Consider the following 10,360-nt stretch of genomic DNA (forward strand, 5'->3'; position numbering starts at 1 on the left):
TTGTTCTGCCCATTTGGTATGAAAGTAAAACCAATTTTTTGCTAGACCACTATTTTAAGGCAAGCATCAACCGGAGTCCTGTAGTTGCACAGTCAAAATGGCTGCAGATACAATCTAGTTCATCAGATACAATCTATTCATCCTCAAACAACCATGGACTAATGGGTTAATAAAAGCAAAAAGGATTGACACACCAGAAATTATTAGGTTTAGGGAGAATGTGGAGATAAATAGGATTAGAGGGATGTGGAGAGGTAAAAGGAGAGTGAATTTAACTAAATCCTAATCTCTGAGAGTGAAATGGATTGGACAGAATGATAGAAGAGAGATTTTTTAAAAATAAAGAAAAAATGGATAAACAAAAATTTAAATCTAAGAAGTGAAAGAAAAAATTATGTAAGTTTAAAGAAATGATATTGAGAGAAGAAAAGGATAGGATGAGATGAGAGGAGGGATAGAAAGGAAACATGAAAAACTAAAAAATAAAAGAAAATTAAAATTAGTTAATTGAAAATTATATTGGTATAAAGAGAAAATACTGCTATTAAAGAAATTAAGCCTAAAATATTTTGAATCGAGTAATAAATTTCAGGATTAAGTATGTACACAATGGGGGATAAGATCTAATAATTGACCACAGGTATATATCTGGGGATAAGCTGAACAGCAATTAAGTCAAACAAAAAAGAGAGAGAGAAAAAAATGAAAACAATAAAAAGGACCAAAATGTCAAAAGAGATTAAACACACACACACACACACACACACACACACACACCAAAAATAAAAATTATGAGAAAAAATTAACATCACTTTTTTAAAACATAAAAATTGAAAAAAAAGGTTAAAAAAAAGTTCTTTGATTTTTGGGGTTTTTTTTTCGGGGGGTGGGGGAGAATGGGAAGACCCTGTATCTCCCCTGTGTCCATAACCAGTCTCTTGGTGGAGTCTCTGGTGTGCTTGTGGTGTTTGGTTTTCCTTTTGCTTGACTGGTTTCTTAAGTCAATTTTTTTCGTGCTGGCAGAAAAACGCTCTGGATTTTGTGATCCTCTTCTAAGGCCATTCCGTGGAAGGGAGATCTGCTTTGAGTATCACAAAAGAGGGAGATGACTGTTTCCTCCAGTGTGGAAATGCCGTGATGAGGTAGGGTTAAGGCCTTTCGCAAATAGTAGCTTTTCCCTGTGGGGCAATTCCTGAAACACTCATGGAACCCATTCTCAGGGTTTTGGTTTTTTTTTTTACTGAGTTTCAATTGTTTGTCTAGGCTGCTGTAGGGAGGGGCAGCCTCTGTCTCTGTTTACCCTGTGAAGGAAATCACTCCTCTGAGGACACTGGTTCTACTGGCTGGGTGGGGTGACATTCCCCTGGGAGGAGCTGAGCCTGGCAGGTCATGTCTACTTCCTGTGACCTACTAAATGACTCTTTTGTTTTTCTTCCAAGGCCTGAGTTGGAGCTATCTGCTCAGCCCTGTGGAGGTCAGTATCTTAGATGGAGATTTCTGTAGTGGGGGATGGGTGGCCTTCCCTCCTCTGCTCCCTGAGAAGGAGTGAGGATGTCAGGATTCTACTCATGCCAGAGTGTTGGTTCCTGCGTCGTCTCTGGTCTGTGATCTGCAGGATGAAGATATCTGCTCCTTGTTAGTTCTTGCTGGTGTTGAGTAGAATCTGCTCACTGGCCACATCTGGGGCCTTTGTCGTGGATTCTCTCTGTAGGGATGGGGGCTACAGCCACTGGCGCTGTCTCTAATGCCACCTCAGCTGTGGCTACTGGCAAGTGCTCAGATCTGTCATCTTGCCTGGATTTTCCCTCTTTGGCCAAACTCTCTGTACTGTGATGGCACACTTGGTGTGACTCTCTAGCCTAGGACTGTTCACTGGAACATTAAAACTGCTTTCGATGTAAGAGCTTGTTTACCCTCCAGCTTCTCCTCCTCCATCTTCCCCCAAATCCTCATGATTTTTTTTGACCAGAAAAAAATAGCTTTATTTGGACTGAGAATTGGAAAATGAGAGTAAGACCTGAGCTAGCATGTTGAGCTAAGGAGTAGAGATTACATTTCCAGAAAGCTCATCAACCAAATGGACTCTTGCTTTGAATCAAGGCAGCCTTGCAGTTAATGAAATCATTAAGAGGCCTGCTGGGAACATATCTAGCTCTAAATGATCCTAGTATGCTACCTTTAGTTTAAAAAAGTACCGTTTTTTTAATTATAATGAAATTTCCACCAACCACAAGTATTACAAATGGAAATGGAAGGAAAAAAATCACATTTTACAGAATTTAAACTTGTCTTCAGCATTTAGCTCAGAGGTTTCACCACCTTCAAAAAACTCCTCCTCTGTTAAAGTCTTCAGCTCTTGAATTGGAGGCATGGCTCAATTGGTAGAGTGCCAGCCAATGAGTAAAAGCATTAGGTATTGAGCTGGAGTCCCAGTCTTGAACCAAAAAAAAAAAAGAAAGAAAGAAAAAAACAAAAGATCGATCAACCAGGAAGGACATGGTCTTTACTAGCCCACAGAAATACTTTATCCATTTCCCTAGCCTGTCAGGGCTGAACAGCAGGGTAAGGCTCAGATGAGGGTGGGTTGGGTATCAGAGGGCTAATTTCCCCCTAGTACAACACTGCAGCAGAAGCTTGATGAGAGCAAAACTGGTGAGACTTGAGGGGAGGGTCCAGGCCCTGAATTCAGTCAGAGTCACTGCTGGAAGAGGAGGAGGAAGAGGAGGAATGCTTGCCATGCTTGTGGTGTTTGTGCATCTTTTTATGTGTTTTCTTCATTTTCTTCAGTGTTTTCTTGTCCATTGTGGCTTGTGGGCCTATGCCAGGAGCCAGGGGATTCACAGGACACATGCCAGGTGCAGGTGGTGGGCATGGGGAGGGTAAGGACCTGAGGGTTGGTATCCTGGATACTGTGGCTGTGGCACAGGGTAAGAGGGCCCACATGGAGGGAAAGCTGGGTACCCCTGGGGAGGTCCTGGAGGAAAGGGACACCCAGGAACAGGACCAGGAAGAATGGCCGGATTTACAGGTTGTGGGCACAAAGGAGGTGGACACCCAGGATTGGAACCTCCAGGGCACCCCATGTAAGGGATACTTGCATTTTGCACCAGCTGCCCTGCATTGGGATGCCACATGTTCAGGTGTTTTCCTAAGCCTTTTCTCCGGCACCTGGATTAGACAGGTCTTCCTGAGCCTTTTCCCCCCTCATGATTTTTTATGAGTGGTTTTTTAGTGAAAAATGTTTTTGGTGTTTATATTTTGGTTTGGCATAAAATGAGCCTACTATTGTCTTAATTTAATAAAAAAACTGATTTTATGACAACATAAATTTTGTGAGTAATGGTTAAGACTAGGTTGCCTTTCTGAAAAAAAAAATCACCACCCAAAAAAGAGGAACAAAAGGAAAACAAATATGACAGGAAACATAAATCTTAATGGACTAATAGTCTGTCGGTTTGCTTTAACTTTTAATCAAAAATTAAAGTAATACTTGATAATGTTTTATTAATATATTTAAATTTCTTCATTCTTGTCATTTAAGATTCACTTTATAAAGAAATTCAACAGGTGACAGTGTTTTTTCATGACTTTTCCAAAGAAATGATCATTTCATCATTATAGTGTACAATACACCCAGAAAGCTTTTAAGGAAAAAAATTTTCCCATTCTTTGGTTTGCTTCAGTCTGTATTTAAAGCTGAATCCCACATCTTACCCACCCTATTGTCTGTCTTCTCATTTGAAACATTTCAATAAGTTTTCTTTCCCTGGTTTGTCAGTCAGCAAATCTTTATAAAACAACATGCTTTCATTCACTGTGCTTTCCAAAATATATCTCACAAATGCCAAAACGAAGCACAGTCTGAAACATCTGTGGATTTTTCCACCTAGAGTCCAAAGTAATCACTTTCCATACTCCTTAGAACCAGCTGCTCACTGGCATTAATTGTTCTATCACTTCCATGCTTTAAAACAACAGCATTTGACAATGGCGTACATTTTAATTGGTTTACCACATTTGGTTTGTTTTCAGCAAGGACTGTCTTCAAGGAAGATGGTAATAGATGAGGTTTGCAATTATGTATTTGGAAAGGGCTCTAAGTTGTGGATATAGAATAAATTAAATCCTGTAACGTATACTCCTTCAATTTTCTGGCTAAAGTGTTCTACAATCTAGATATTTTTTAAGGAAATATTTTATAAGGAAATATTGTACATGTTTCCTTGGTGACAACATAATGGGAAGACTTAAATTTTTCTTTTTTCCTTTTTATATTGTGAAAATACTGTACAGAGGGGTTACAATTACATGGGCAAGATCATGAGTACATTTCTTATCAAGCATTGTAGCCTCCTCCGTTGTCCCCCCCATCCCTTCACCCAATCCTCCTCCCCGCTCCCACCAAAGTTGTAAAGTTTGTTTTTCCATATAACGACTTGTACATCTCCTTGTTGGAATGGATCCACCTGTACCCCTATTTAAACATTTCTTTTTTCCCTTCCCCTTCACAAATTATATCAACCTCAAATACAGTGAAAGCAGGGGTTATACCATGGGGGAGGGACCTACAAAGCAACGAAGAAATAATCTTATAAATGTGTTAGAAACAATCACCTGAAAGAAAAAAAAAATGAATACATATATTAGGGTTCATTTCCCTAACATCAACTTATCTGACCTTTTCTGCATGACTCAGACATATACTAGTTATTGCAATTAATGGAAACCATGGGACCTAAATTTCTTTGGGCCTGGCTAACTTCGCTTAATATAATTTTTTTCCATGGAAGACTTAGAATTTTCATATATCATTGTCGTCTTAAATGAAGTGAATGTACCTGGGTTTGTATACAGAACTTTTGGGACAACATTAATGTTTGAATCCTGAATGGGATTTGATTGGGAATTGTGGCAGGCTTTCATGCTATGAGAAGAGAAAGGCCTTACTAATACTTTAATCTGCTACATTGCTATATTAGTTTATTCAAACCCACACATACACACAGATATACACATGTGTAGTATGAAGACCCAGTCAGTCTGCAAGAAAATATTTTAATAGGAATTCCATAAAATATTTAGTCTGCTGAGATCTGATTGGAATTTATAGCAATATCTAGTTGCTTCCACCCCTGGACAATTCATTATCATTGGTGAGGATGTTGCCATTTGAATTTAGAATGCCCCAGAAACACCTATGTGTTAAAAAAAAATGACTTTCCATTTCCTCCCAGACTGTGGAGAATACCTGAATAGTTCTTCTGGAGATAATGTTCGTCAGAGTGAAACCTCTGAGAACATGCACACTCATCCACTTTCTGCTTTTCTCTTTTAATCATTCTAGGTCAAAAACATTTCTTTTTGACATACTCCTCACCTTGACATTGTCTTGTCACAGGCTACCAAAGCAATAAAACTGACTGAACATACACTGAAACCTTCAAACTTATAAATCTGAGTAAGCCTTTCTGCTTAATAAATGGACAATATCACTTATTATGATAGGTTATAAAGCTAACACAGAAATCTAGACCTTCTAACAATGTAGAGTATATAAAAATGCTTCATTATAAAATATCTAACTCCAAGTTATATTTTGTGTTTTTGTTTCTGTAGATCCTAAGGCTTAAACTCACTGCCTGACTGGTGCTTTTGTGTTCAAGGCCAGTGCTCTACATATAATTTGAACTGGAACTCCATTTCTCCTGGTGGTTAATTGGAAATAAGAATCTAATTAACTTTCCTATTCTGGCTGGCCTATTCATGTTGCATACTTTATGTAATTCCAATTCTCTGCATTATATAGATGCTCCAACTACAATATAAAAAAAACTTAAAACATACTAAGGATATTTGTAAAGTATAAAATGAGGGAAGAATTTTCATCCTTTAGAAATCTATGCAAAATCGATGCTAAGCTATTGATATTTTACTGGACCTTTCCTGCAACCAGTTTGACATAGTTTAATACTTGTCACACCAACTTTCTCTGGATTCTACTGGATATATACTTTTTCATGTATGTTTGTATATGTATACATATATGTATCTATCTATATATGTTTCAATGTGCATCATCGGACTTCAAACTGCTTTGTTCCTCAATGAACCTTGTCGGCTCATTCTGTGACAATATCTGTGCTCATTTTCATCATTGCTTTATTTACCAAATCATTAGCCTTCTAAAATCAGCTTCATTTCTTCAGTAAGGTTACCAATCAGTCCAACCAATAGCCACTCAGAGGGTTTTAATAAAGCAAGTTTTAAGGAAGAATATAACATGAAATGACAACTACAGAAATTCCACAGAAACCTGACATCTTTCACATTTCTGTCTTCCATTTCTTCTCATAGTTCAGAAAGTATTGACTAACACTATAAATATACTGCAATTATAAGTTAAGGATCAGTGTTTTTTTCTCCAACCTGAAGCCTTCTTTTCCCTGATTCTTGACATAAACTTTTTGGAAGATTTTTTGGATTGTGATGGGATTCCACCCAAAACAAAGCCATGTATATCAAGAAAGTCAATGTTTTCAACTCAGAGTACTAAACAAAAGAGGGAGAAAATTAAGGTTAGCTATATATGTTAAGCACAAATATAGGCAATATCAAGATATCTTGAAATTGTATACTTTTACTGGATAAAGTGACTCAAATCTGTAATATTATCTACTTAGAAAACAGAGATTAGAGAATTGCAGTTCCAGGCAAGCCCAGACAAAAAAAAGAAGTTTCAGAAACTCTACCATTTGCTGGGTGCAATGTGTTTTGCTTGTGTTAGGAGGACCACAGTCCAAGCAGGCCCAGGCATAGTGATACTACCTCAAAATAAGCAATCAAATTACAATCTGCTGGTATGGCAGTAGTAGAGATGCCAAAGTTGTAAAGTTCCTTTCGTTGTTGCAATGGATCTACCTGTATCCCTATTTAAACATTTTTCCCTTCACCTCCACAAATTATGCCAACATCAAAAATGTGTGTTTATGTAAGAAATGCATGATTCTAAAATTTCATGACAATTCTTTTGAACTTACTTTTTTATGGAATTGACTAAGAAAATCAATAACACCTTCTATATAAAAAATGTTATGTGCTTAATCCGACAGCCCATACATTAATATCGAAATGATACAGAGAAGATTAGCATGGCCCCTGCACATGGATGACACACAAATTCGTGAAGCAATCCATATTGTTACAAAATCAAATGCTGGAGGGGATGGTGCCACAAGGGAACCCTACTGCATTCTTGGTGGGAGTGTAACCTTCTTCAACCACTTTGGAAAGCAGTATGGAGTTTCCTCAAACGACTCCACATAAAGCTCCCCTATGACCCAGCAATCCCACTTATGGGCATTTACCCAAAGGCTCACAAACAAGACCATACTAAAACTACCAGCACAACTATGTTTATTGCAGCATTATTTACCATAGCTAAGGTATGGAACCAACCCAGATGCCCCTCAGTGGATGAATGGATCAAGAAAACGTGGTAAATATATAAAATTGCATTCCATGCCTCCATCAGAAAGAATGACATTGCCCAATTTGTTAGGAAATGGAAAGATTTGGAAAAAAAATTATTAAGTGAAGTAAGCCAACTCCAAAGAAACATAGGTCCCATGGTTTCTCTTATTTTCAATAATTAATATATGTCCGGGATTATCAGAAAATGTCATAAGCTATGTGCATTTGTCTAGATAAGATGATGTTAAGCTAAATGAACACCAAGATAGGTACACAAGTGATTCTATCTTGCTATTATTTCTAACATACTTATACTGTACGATGTGATTTTTTTTGTTTCTTTGTATGTTCCTCAACCATGCTATACCCCTTTTTTCACTGTATTTGAAGTTGGTGTGCCTACATCTTGTATATACATTTCTCTAATTTGGGGAGAGGAAGAAAGAAAACAACAAAATTCTTAAATAGGGATATGGGTTGACGCATTGTAACAATGAGATGCACAAAACAATATGTTGAAAAAATGAATTTTACAATTTAGGCAGGGGGAAGGGGAGAGGGGGAGTGGAGTGTACTTGTGAAGTTGGGAGAGAAAGGATGGTGGGGGAAAAATAAAGGAGGAGGTAACAATGCTTGTTAGGAAATGTACTCATTACCTTGCTCATGTTACCCCTCTGTGCAGTATTTTTAAAATAAAAAATGTATAAAAATGTTCTGAGATTGAAGAGTTTATTTCCCTTATTTTATCCATATAATATTAACAAATAAATTAATGCAAAACACTGACACGAGCGTATTTTGAATAAATGTGTGTGTGTGCACGCGTGCACACAAGTGTGTTGGAGTGCTCAGAATTTGAACTCAGGGCTTTAACGTCTTCCTAGGCCTTTCCTCTCTAGATTGGCGAGCTACTATATAAGCTACATCTCCACTCCTGGCTTTTTGCCAGTTCATTAAATTTTTTGAAAAATAATCTCAAAAATATTTTTGCCCTGATTGGCTTCCAACTGTTATCCATAGATCTCAGCCTCCTGAGTAGATATCTCAAGTAAACAAGATTACAGGTGTGACCAACCAGCACAAGGTTTTCAGAATAATTTTAAAAGTAGAAGAAAATTTACTTCATGGGGGCCTGTTTTTATCGTCTCCTACTTTTAAAGCACTTTGCTTTAAAAGTAAAGGTGAATTTATTAAATTAAATGTGAATTTATTTCTCTTTTGGATTCTTTTTTTTTTTTGTCTTTTCTTTTTTGGTACTGGGGATCGAACCCAGGATATTGCACTTGCTAGGCAAGCGCTTTGCCATTGAGCTACATCCCAGCCCTTCTCTTTTGGATTCTTAAAAGACAGAAAGTGATGATATTTTAAAGTTTTGGTACTTTTTTAAAAGAAAAATGGAACTGTAGGACAGAAGAAATTTGGCTGTCTTTGAAACTCAATGTATCAGCTCAATTCTGTGCATGATAACACAATGTCATGAACACAGTCTGTGTTGAAGACAAATTGTGACAGAAAACAATCATCATGGGCAATATTTGCTATGCTATTATTTCTTGAGCAATATGAATATTGAATTTAGAGTGTAAGAGAATGGTGAGATTTTACCTACCTTTTCTGTATTGCTGAAAGATTTTTGGAAACTCTTCTCATTTCCTTCTTCACTGTGTGTCTTTGGGCCATGCCTTTAGTGCCTTTAATTACAATTTTTCCCAACACTTAAATGGTAATAACATTAGCATTATAGCAAATGTCATCTTAAGAATTAAGAGAAATAAAACTTGTGAAAAACTTAACATAAACTTCTATGAATGAGCTTTGAGTTTAGCAACAGTTTTTTTTAAATACTGTTTTTTAAATACTAAATAAAATGTATTACAGAAACCATTATGTGTAGTGAGCAACCAGAAGTAATGTTATCTATTGACCATGCTCTGCTTCCAAAGAAGCCAGGTGGATAACTTCTCATGCTGTAAATCAAACTGGTTATCTTATGTCTTGATAGTGTAAAAATATCACGGACATTATAAAGAAGGAATGTTGTAGACAGATGTGAAGTCCATATGAAAATGTACAAAACTGATAAAACATAAGAGTATCTCAGCAGTATATTTTGTTTTATATAATTTAAGGTACATCACAAAGATTGGGAAAACCTAGAAGAATGAATTCTCTTTTTGAAATCCTATCATAGACCCTTAGCAGGATGAATTCTTTCCTCATTCTTGTAGAGGCATCATCAGATGAGAGTAACTCTTTTTTTCTTGTTTCCTTCCATTTATTCTTCAGTTTGAAATCTGAACTACATGAGACTGAAAGAAACCAAAATTAAACACGCAGGATTTGGAAAGAGCAATCAACATAAAATAAATAAAGTACATAATGCTTTGTAAAAGGTCTAACCAAATTGAGTTGTATAGTCTCAAGCATAAACAGAAAATGATTTAAGCAATATCATTTTATTGAAAAGTGAAAAATGTTAGGAGTTGCTTAATTTTTCCTTTGTACTATTTTGAATTAAGTATTGATTTTGTATAGAGACATTAAAGACGAGACTCAAAAGAAACTTGATTTAAAATGGACAAAAGTTCTGAATAGACATGCTTTCCAAAGAGCCCTGAAAATCACCAGTGTGTTTACAAAGTTGTGTTTAATACCACTTCTATGCTGGCTTAATGCTTTCTGAACAAAAGCCATTAGAGAAATGCAACTCAAAATTACTATGATATTACTTCATAACTATTATAACTCATCAAAAAAAAATCAAAGGAGTTTTTGGTGGTAAAGGCTTGTAATTCCAAGCATTTAGGGGGTTGGAGTAAGAGGATTTGATTCTAAGGACCAGTCTGGGGTACTGCACATAGTAAAAACTTGCCCTTAAAAAACTCAGTGA

General features: G+C 36.6%; 1 pseudogene; it reads right to left on the bottom strand.

The window, feature by feature from the left end:
- Nucleotides 1–2,573: 2,573 nt before the first annotated feature.
- On the bottom strand, nt 2,574–3,134 carry LOC106002793 (annotated as a pseudogene).
- Between the last annotated feature and the right edge of the window lie 7,226 nt (nt 3,135–10,360).

The sequence above is a fragment of the Dipodomys ordii genome, unplaced genomic scaffold (genome assembly GCF_000151885.1).
Source record: "Dipodomys ordii isolate 6190 unplaced genomic scaffold, Dord_2.0 Scaffold1000001393, whole genome shotgun sequence".
Lineage (NCBI taxonomy): Eukaryota > Metazoa > Chordata > Mammalia > Rodentia > Heteromyidae > Dipodomys > Dipodomys ordii.